Consider the following 8,418-nt stretch of genomic DNA (forward strand, 5'->3'; position numbering starts at 1 on the left):
GTATGAACAAAATAACTTATATCCAAGCATGCAGCTGAAATACTGGAACTTGAAAACTCCCCTGCCATTAACAGTTAATAGTTCAGTGCTCTGGGGTAACAGCAGTTGCTCTGCACTTCTCGGAAAAACATTTGGGTAAAAATACTTTGGACTAATAAAATTAATGTTAGAGTGACAACAAATTTCAACATCTGTGAAGCTTTTGGGGAACTTTCAACATTTAAAAGTAGTATATGCAATTTTATAATTTTTAGGCAATGTACCTATTTATAAATGCAATTTTTAACATCAAAGGAAAAATTGCTTTATCTAAAATGTATACTCAATATTCAAAGCATTACCACAAGATAAGCAATTTTGGACAAAGATTCTTAAAATAAACCTACTAACTGAGCAGTAAATATTTGTTCAATTGGACATTCTAAATGTTGAAATGTGTTAGTCATTTTGGTTAAACTAATACAGTACAATGAGATTGCTTTCACTTTTCCAGCAGCCTTCTTAAGTCATGTTAGTGTTTAAAAACTAGTCCTGGGCTCCAGAAAACACTGTGTTAGGGAAGGAAAAACAGACTCTTTGGCTAGAGTTATGGAAGGAGGGTGGAACCTTATGAGTTACATGACTACATAAGATGTAGGCAATTTTATTTTGGCAACAAATTCAGGCTTTTGCATTGGGTTTTTTTTTTGGACTGTTAATTCAAATACACATGCACGAATCTCCTATGAAAGGAAAGATTCTTACTCATCTGCAGAGCATAGATAACGATTAATTGTTCCATTTCATCTTTCAGGCTACAGTACCATGAGTTTAGGAACTCTACAAGCTGTGAAATTATCTACCCCAGGGTAGGTGACTAGGATCACAATGTAATTACTCAAAAAATGGACTCAGATCATATCCCAAATCTACATGAAAAGAGGTATATGCTTGATAAATAGTAAAGATGATGTCAAAGATCAGCTTTCTCCCTTTGGTGGAGTTGTCTTCACAATATTATACATATTGTATACATTGTATTCACAATATTATATTCACAATATTACACATAAAGCACCTAGAACATAGAATCTTATGGGGTGATCATTTCTCAGGTGAAATAGCGCACTGGACTGTCCAACTATTTCATTGGCTAGATGTTTATTTGGAAACTCAAAACAAAAATACAGAATGACTGGTGACATTTATGATATTTGCCACTGGGCTAGTGGACCTTCCTTCACGATAAAATAGGATCTCAGTCTCTAATCTGCATGTCCAGACCAAAGACAATTTGATGTAACTCCATTATAGCATATTTTAAACTTTTCTTGAAGTTCAGGAATATATCTTTCAGAATCCGTCAGTACTTCAGAAGCGTGGCTCGCCAAACCAATCAATCTAGTACAAAGTTTGTTTTTAGAATTCAAGTTCCTTGTTACTGCTTTGCAAGCAGATGTCTTCAAAGATATAATATGGTGAAGAGATTATGTGATTTTTGGGTGTAGCAATTCTGCCAGTTATAATTAAAAGGGCCAACATCCAAGTTTTGTTTTCTTTATAAACACTGCAGAGTGTGTCAGTGGCCAATCTAAAATTACCCACAGAGGAGTGTGTGCTCTCTTCTTTAGCACAAGATAATGAAGATGGTGTGTGAACGCACTATGGTTATAATAAGCTGATGGACTTGCGGTCCTACGCACAAACTTGTCCAAATGTAATTATAAGAGTTTTGAGAGAATTGTTGCTTCCTAAACTGACTAGTCAAGTGACTCAAAAGTTAATATCACCAAATTAACAGTCTGACTTTGAAGGTCTACAATTGTACCTTAGAAAATAAATACTTGCAATCAGTCATTCTTTCATACAGGGAAAAAGATATCTTTGAGAAGCGTCTCAATGCAGGGTAGTCTATTCAGCATTCTCTCTATGTATTGCTTCTGGAGAGGTGAATTGAATCTAAAAATAAAAAGTAACAAAGAGCTGAGCGTCCAGCTCTGTCTCTCGTGTGTGGAGGAGAGAAGGCCAGTCTGAACCTGAACTGGTGCTGATGTGGTTGAGAGGGTGCATTTGTCAGGCCCTGCAGCCTGGATCACAAGGGGAAGAAATACAGTTGGGGCCCACAGAAGGACAAGGAACATCTCGAGGTGATTACTAAATCATAAGCATCCTTAGCAGTGGTTCTCATATACAGAGAGAAAGAAAACAAGTCTATATAAAAGATTCAAGATATCAACATCTCATTCTCTCGGGAACTGGAAAACAATCTGAGACAGAGGGACATGGGTGTCAGAAATCTGGGTAGATCAGAGAGGGAAGCAAAGCAGGTCTTTCTCCATTGCGTTTTGGGCACAGTCTTTTCATAAATTTTGTGGACAAACTGTGATGTCTCCTTATCTTCCAAGTAATGAGCATCAAGGCATCCCAGTGTCTTCTGTGAGGAGTCCTCTTACTTGGTTGTAGGTTGCCACAGGGGATTGGATGTTAGAGCAAATGATGACAAAAATCTCACTCAAACCAGCCTCATAGTTCACTGCAATTTCATTTGCTTTAGATGTTCACACTGGCCTAAGACCAATGTCTCCTGTCTCAAACTTGCCATATTGAACTACTGATCTATAATGGTTAAAAAAAAAAAAGACATAAAGGTGAAAGTAACTATAGTTTACCAAAACATCAATCATCCAATCCCAAAAATGTTTCCTTTGCTGAACTGTTTTTATATTTCCTTTTTTCCTGAGCTATCTCTCTCTCTGTCTCTTTTTGTTTTTTTGTTTTTTTGAGACAGTGTCTCACTCTGTCACCCAGGCTGGAGTGCAGTGGCACGATCTTGGCTCAGTGAAAGCTCTGCCTTCTGGGCTCAGGTGATTCTCCCACCTAAGCCTCTCAAGTAGCTGGGAGTATAGGTACACACCACCAGGCTTGGCCAATTTTTTTGCATTTTTTTATAGCGACAGGCTTTCACCATGTTACTTAGGCTGGTCTCAAACTCCTGGACTCATCAAATGATCCACCATCTTGTCATCCCAAAGTTCTGGTATTATAGGCATGAGCCACCACACCCAGCCAGATACAGGTATCTTGACAGGTGATTCTCATATTACCACATGCTCTCTTCGTATAAATGTAGGTACATGTTCATGTCCAATCCATTCCCCTAAATGTAGCCAGAGCAGTGTTTTTCAAAGGGCAAAGGGCAAATGTCATTCTTTAGTGTCTAAGTGAAGAGTAAAATACTTCCTCTAACCTGCACTCTTATCTAGGCTCACCTGACACATTTCCCTTCATTCTCCCTGCTCCACCCACTCTGACCCTCTTTCATTTTGTCTCCTGCTATCTGACTTTCATGTGGTAACCACACATCTGCCCCTCTCAGCATGGAATCCTTCCTCATGGATGCCTCCCTAATGAAGTCAAATATTTCTATTTTTTGACATAGAAATATTGTCAAATATTTCTGTGATATACAGGATCATGATCCTGTATGTCATAGAAAGGAGCGTGGTTATAATTTTACGTTTATATGTGTATCCATTGGTCAGCATCTACTTCCTGGACTAAAGCTCTGTGGACTATAACCACGCCTTCTTGGCTCCTTATGATATCCCCCAAACTTATCCAATGCTTGGCAAATAACACTCAAAAATATTTCAGAGTGCCCAGTTCACAGCACATATACTAAAATTGGAACAATACAGAGATTAGCATGGCCTCTGCACAAGGATGACACGCAAATGTGTGGAACATTCTATATTTTTCTGTCACATGTTCTCACTCAAATGTAGGAGCTAAAAAAAATTGACCTTATGAAAATAGACAGTAGAATGATCATTACCAGAGGCCAGAGAGGGTACTGAGGAGGTGGTGGGGATAAAGAGGGGTTAGTCAGTGGATCCACACTTGAGTTAGATAAAAGGAATAACATCTAATGTTCAGTAACACAATAGAGCAAGTACAATTAAAAATAATTTATTGTATATTTTAAAATAACTATAGAAGTAGAATTGGAATGTTCCTAATACAAAGAAATAATAAATGTTTGAGGTGGTGGATATTCTAATTACCCTAATTTGATCATTACCCACTCTCTACTTGTATCAAATTATTACCCCATAAATATGTACAACTACTATGTATTTGTGAAGATTAAAATTTAAGATATTAAAATTTAAAAAAATTTCTGAGATAAGGGAATAAATGTCCAGATTCATTTCAATTAAGTTGTCATATGTTACAAAGGCCATATTTCTATATTATATACTATATAATATCTGGTGGAACTCCTAAGGAATATAGTTAGGGACTTCTCTAACTATTACACTATCATTACTAATCAGGTTAAGTAACCCTAGTTGTTGAAACACACAGTCCCAGCATTTCAGCAGATTAACATAACAGAGGGTGATGTTTCACCCTTGGCACAGTCAAATTTGGTTTGAGAGTGTGGGGTCGCTCGCTGCACAGAGTCATACATGGACCCAGGCTCCTTACTTCTACTGTTCAGACCTCCCTTAAGTCTCAGAATCCTCCCTAGATTCTTGAGATCTATCATCCAACAAGCAAAGAAAGAGAAGAGTGAGGCCTAGAAGTGGCTATATCACTTCTGTCCACATTCTATTGGCCAAAACATCATCCTACGATCCCATCTGGTTACAAGGTAGGTTGGGAAATGTGGCCTTCCTAGTGCTACCCATCATTTTTGTTTTGCTCCAATTAGGTGAGATGACTAAAATTGGCCAGCAGTTACTAGATACTCCAAAAACTATATTATCAGCAAGGAAAGGAGAACAGTACTCAAAACCAAACTCTCAAGTAAGGAAAGTGCCAACATTAAATGGACTGATTTAGTGGTATTGTGTCTGTCTAGGAATGTGCTACATGGTTTGGTAAATACAGTTTTCCTACTGCAGAGAATCTCAAAACAAGTACATTTTAAAAATGAACTTTGAAGAATCAGCTGGAGGGTATACAGATTTTCATATTCACTTTAGGATTTTTCATTTTCATATTGTACTAGTTAATGTGCCAAAATGAAAATAGCTTTCCACAAAATGGAAGTTACACTATAAAGTTGGAATTGGTATTATCTTCTGCTGAATTGCAATGGAATCTCAAAAGGAGTGATGTAACTATGGAAGCAGGATCTTCTCCTTGAATGTTTCGCTAAGATTCTGTCAAACAGATCAGGAAAATGGAATATATGCAAGATTGACTCTTCAATCAACAAGCACAAAAAGGCCCTGGTAGATAAATCAGTTGAAAGAGAACATATACAATGACTGACTGGCAGTATTGTAAGATACCATTTGAGGCTTGACATTGAAGATATTCTTGAAGAATAATTTATCTGAGAAAAGATCAACTTGCTCTATACAACTGCCAAATTTAGAGTTATTCTACTTAATTCATCAACATCAACCTTAATATTTGGGAAAGTTTTTCTCTTTTAATTTAAGTTGTTCCTTCGAGAAAATATGTAGCATGGACCTATTTTTGCTCTTTGATGTACAAAGCAGACATTAAATTGGATTCCAGGTTCAGTGACAGAGGCGGACTAAGATTAAACACCAAGGTCGTCTATGCAATTGATTGAATCATTTGTTTAATCATGGCATGCCTTGCCATAGAGAAGTGCTTACCAACTTTATGCTCTTATCTTTACTAGTCAGCAATTCATTGAACACCTTTTATTATCATTGCTTTCTTCTATTTTCAGGGGAGGAGAGGGCAGTAGGTAGCATCGTTCCTGGTCACTATTTTCATCTGTCTCTCTCATTCTCTTTTTACCTTACGTCTTAGATGACAGAAGGTAACATCTCAGTTAACTCCCATGTTTCATTGACTCTAAGATACTGTAAATTGTAAGGCACACCATTTTTTTACTTACCACGTAGAAAGAAAAACATGGCTGCTTAAACTACAATGTAATGCTTTCTTATCACCTAGAATTTTTATTCTATACTTACCAAAATAACAGTTTTAAACTTAGACACATATTTGTATCATATTTCACACTTGTGAAAACACACAAAAATAAGTAAAATAAATTGGTTAAAATATTCCTAAAATTTCTGCATATTTACAGTTTAACCCTTCCAAGTTCATTCTTTACACAGTTGTTGATATCTGTGTTTTTCAATATATTCTTAAGTTCTGCACTAGTTGAATATTAGCATCCTTAAATTATTATCTCCAAGACTTTCTTCCAAACTACTGACACTCCCTGCTGCAGTGAGCTTTCCTGAGCAAGCACAGGTGATAACTCTGTCACAACCACCGCCTGGTCAGCAGCAATGTTAAGATGCTTTAAAAAAAAAAAAAAAAAGTACATCAAGAATTTGTTAAATACAATCTATGGTTTAAGGTGCATCTGAAAATATAACCCAACAGCTTATCTCAGTTCCCTAATTGGTCTGGTGTTTTCTGAATATAAAATATAACTACCATTACATGTCTTTAGCCTTTTATGTTAATATAGATGTTTCCTTGTAAAGGACACTCCTTCCTTCTTGGTAAAACTCTTTGAATTATGATTTCAACAGGTGTTTTATTCACCATCTTAACTGTAATTCACAAATCATTTTTGTGGAAACAACAAACTTGCCATGAAATTCATGTAGGTAACATATTTTAAAATCTTTATGTTTCTATTTTTACTCCAACTTTGCAAGTTCAAATGTTAACTTCATCTAGCCACTCAAAGACGATGACAGTTCAACATAGGCATTCCTCAGGTAATGTGCTATTGCATTCCTGAAGAACTGTGATTAAATCAAACATTCATAAATAGAATCATGTTTTCCTACTGTCTTAGATTTTTATATCAGAGCTGGCTTTTCTCAGCTTCTGCTAGATCTTAAACATTCTATCCTTTCTCAAAACTGGCCTTTACCTTGATCTCCTTTTCTCCTGCCCACATCTCTCTTTAAGATAAAGTTACGCAAACTTGAGCTTCATTTACTTGGGAGCGCTCAATGTTTGAAATAAGCTCCCCACAAATACTTTTGTGATGTCTTAAAATTCATGTGTCTTGTGATTAATAAACCCAACGACTTAGATTTGTTTTATTTTATAGTCTGGCTTACACTGGGGACATTTTGGTTTCCATTTATGGGATAACACCCCTAAACATGTTCTGCTGAACATCGTAACCCATCCTAACAACTTTGCCATAAAAGCAAAGAATTTTTTATCAACTCCATTATTTTTTATTTGTGGTTTAATTGTTTTTTCCTCTGTGTTTGTTTTAAAATGTGTTTTCCATGGTAGTAACTATGCAAGCCTTAGAAATGCAACTAGACAGATGTACTGACCACGGTTACCAAGGGAGCAGTTTCCTTGGCAATGGCCAACAGTCATCAAAGCAGTTCACGTTCTCTTTCCTTCCCTTGTGACTTGCTCTCACATGTTGCAAAACTTGGGTAGTGGAAACAGCTCTTTGTAAATCATGAGCCTCTATCCACTCAAAACACCACCAATTTTCATGAAGCCAGCAATTGAGAGAGGGTGGTAAATTGTTTGTGATGTTCTTTGAGAAGTTTTAAAAGGGCCCCAAGCCACAATTCACCGTGAAGGATTTCTGGTCTCTCTTTCAATTTTGAGCCAGAATTTATCCCAGTCATTTGAAGATGATCCAAAAATGTATCAGCCAATGCCCAAAGGTCAAAGCTGCAAGAGATCCAATAACAAGGGAGAGCTCTTTTATAGAGTAAATATTTTCTAGTGGTTCAAGAGAGAGGTATAAAGAATCAGGTATTTTCTCAACCGTGACTCGCAGTCAAACTACTGTCTATATTTCTACAAGTCATGAATGAGAATATTAATACTTATTTGTAGAGTACCTTTTGATCCTCCTAGTGAAGTCTATGATTAAGACTGATTTTTTTTCATCTTAAGAAAAGTTAGAAAAAAATTAGTTACAACCTCACACTATGAAAAATCTAAAGTGACACGCAAAAACTACAATGAACTATTCTTTTCCCAAATAGGATATACAATATAGTTGGCATGTGAGGATTTGCTGAAAGTGAGGCCTATGTGTTAAATGTCTTATGTGGCTGGGCACAGTGGTTCATGCCTGTAATCCCAGCACTTTGGGAGGCCAAGATGGGCAGATCACGTGAAGTCAGAAGTTGGAGACCAGCCTGGCCAACATGCTCTCCATGTGAAACCCCACCTCTACTAAAAATATGAAAATTAGCCAGGAGTGTGATGGGTGCCTGTAATTCCAGCTACTCGGGAGGCTGAGGCAGGAGGATTGCTGGAACCTGGGAGGCAGAGATTGCAGTAAACCAAGGTCATGCCACCACACTCCTGCCTGGGTGGCAGAGAGACTCCGTCTCTAAAGGATGGAAGGAAGGAAGGAAGGAAGGAAGGAAGGAAGGAAGGAAGGAAGGAAGGAAGGAAGGAAGGGAGGGAGGGAGGGAGGGAGGGAGGGAG

This window comes from Mandrillus leucophaeus, unplaced genomic scaffold, assembly GCF_000951045.1.
Source record: "Mandrillus leucophaeus isolate KB7577 unplaced genomic scaffold, Mleu.le_1.0 Scaffold121, whole genome shotgun sequence".
Lineage (NCBI taxonomy): Eukaryota > Metazoa > Chordata > Mammalia > Primates > Cercopithecidae > Mandrillus > Mandrillus leucophaeus.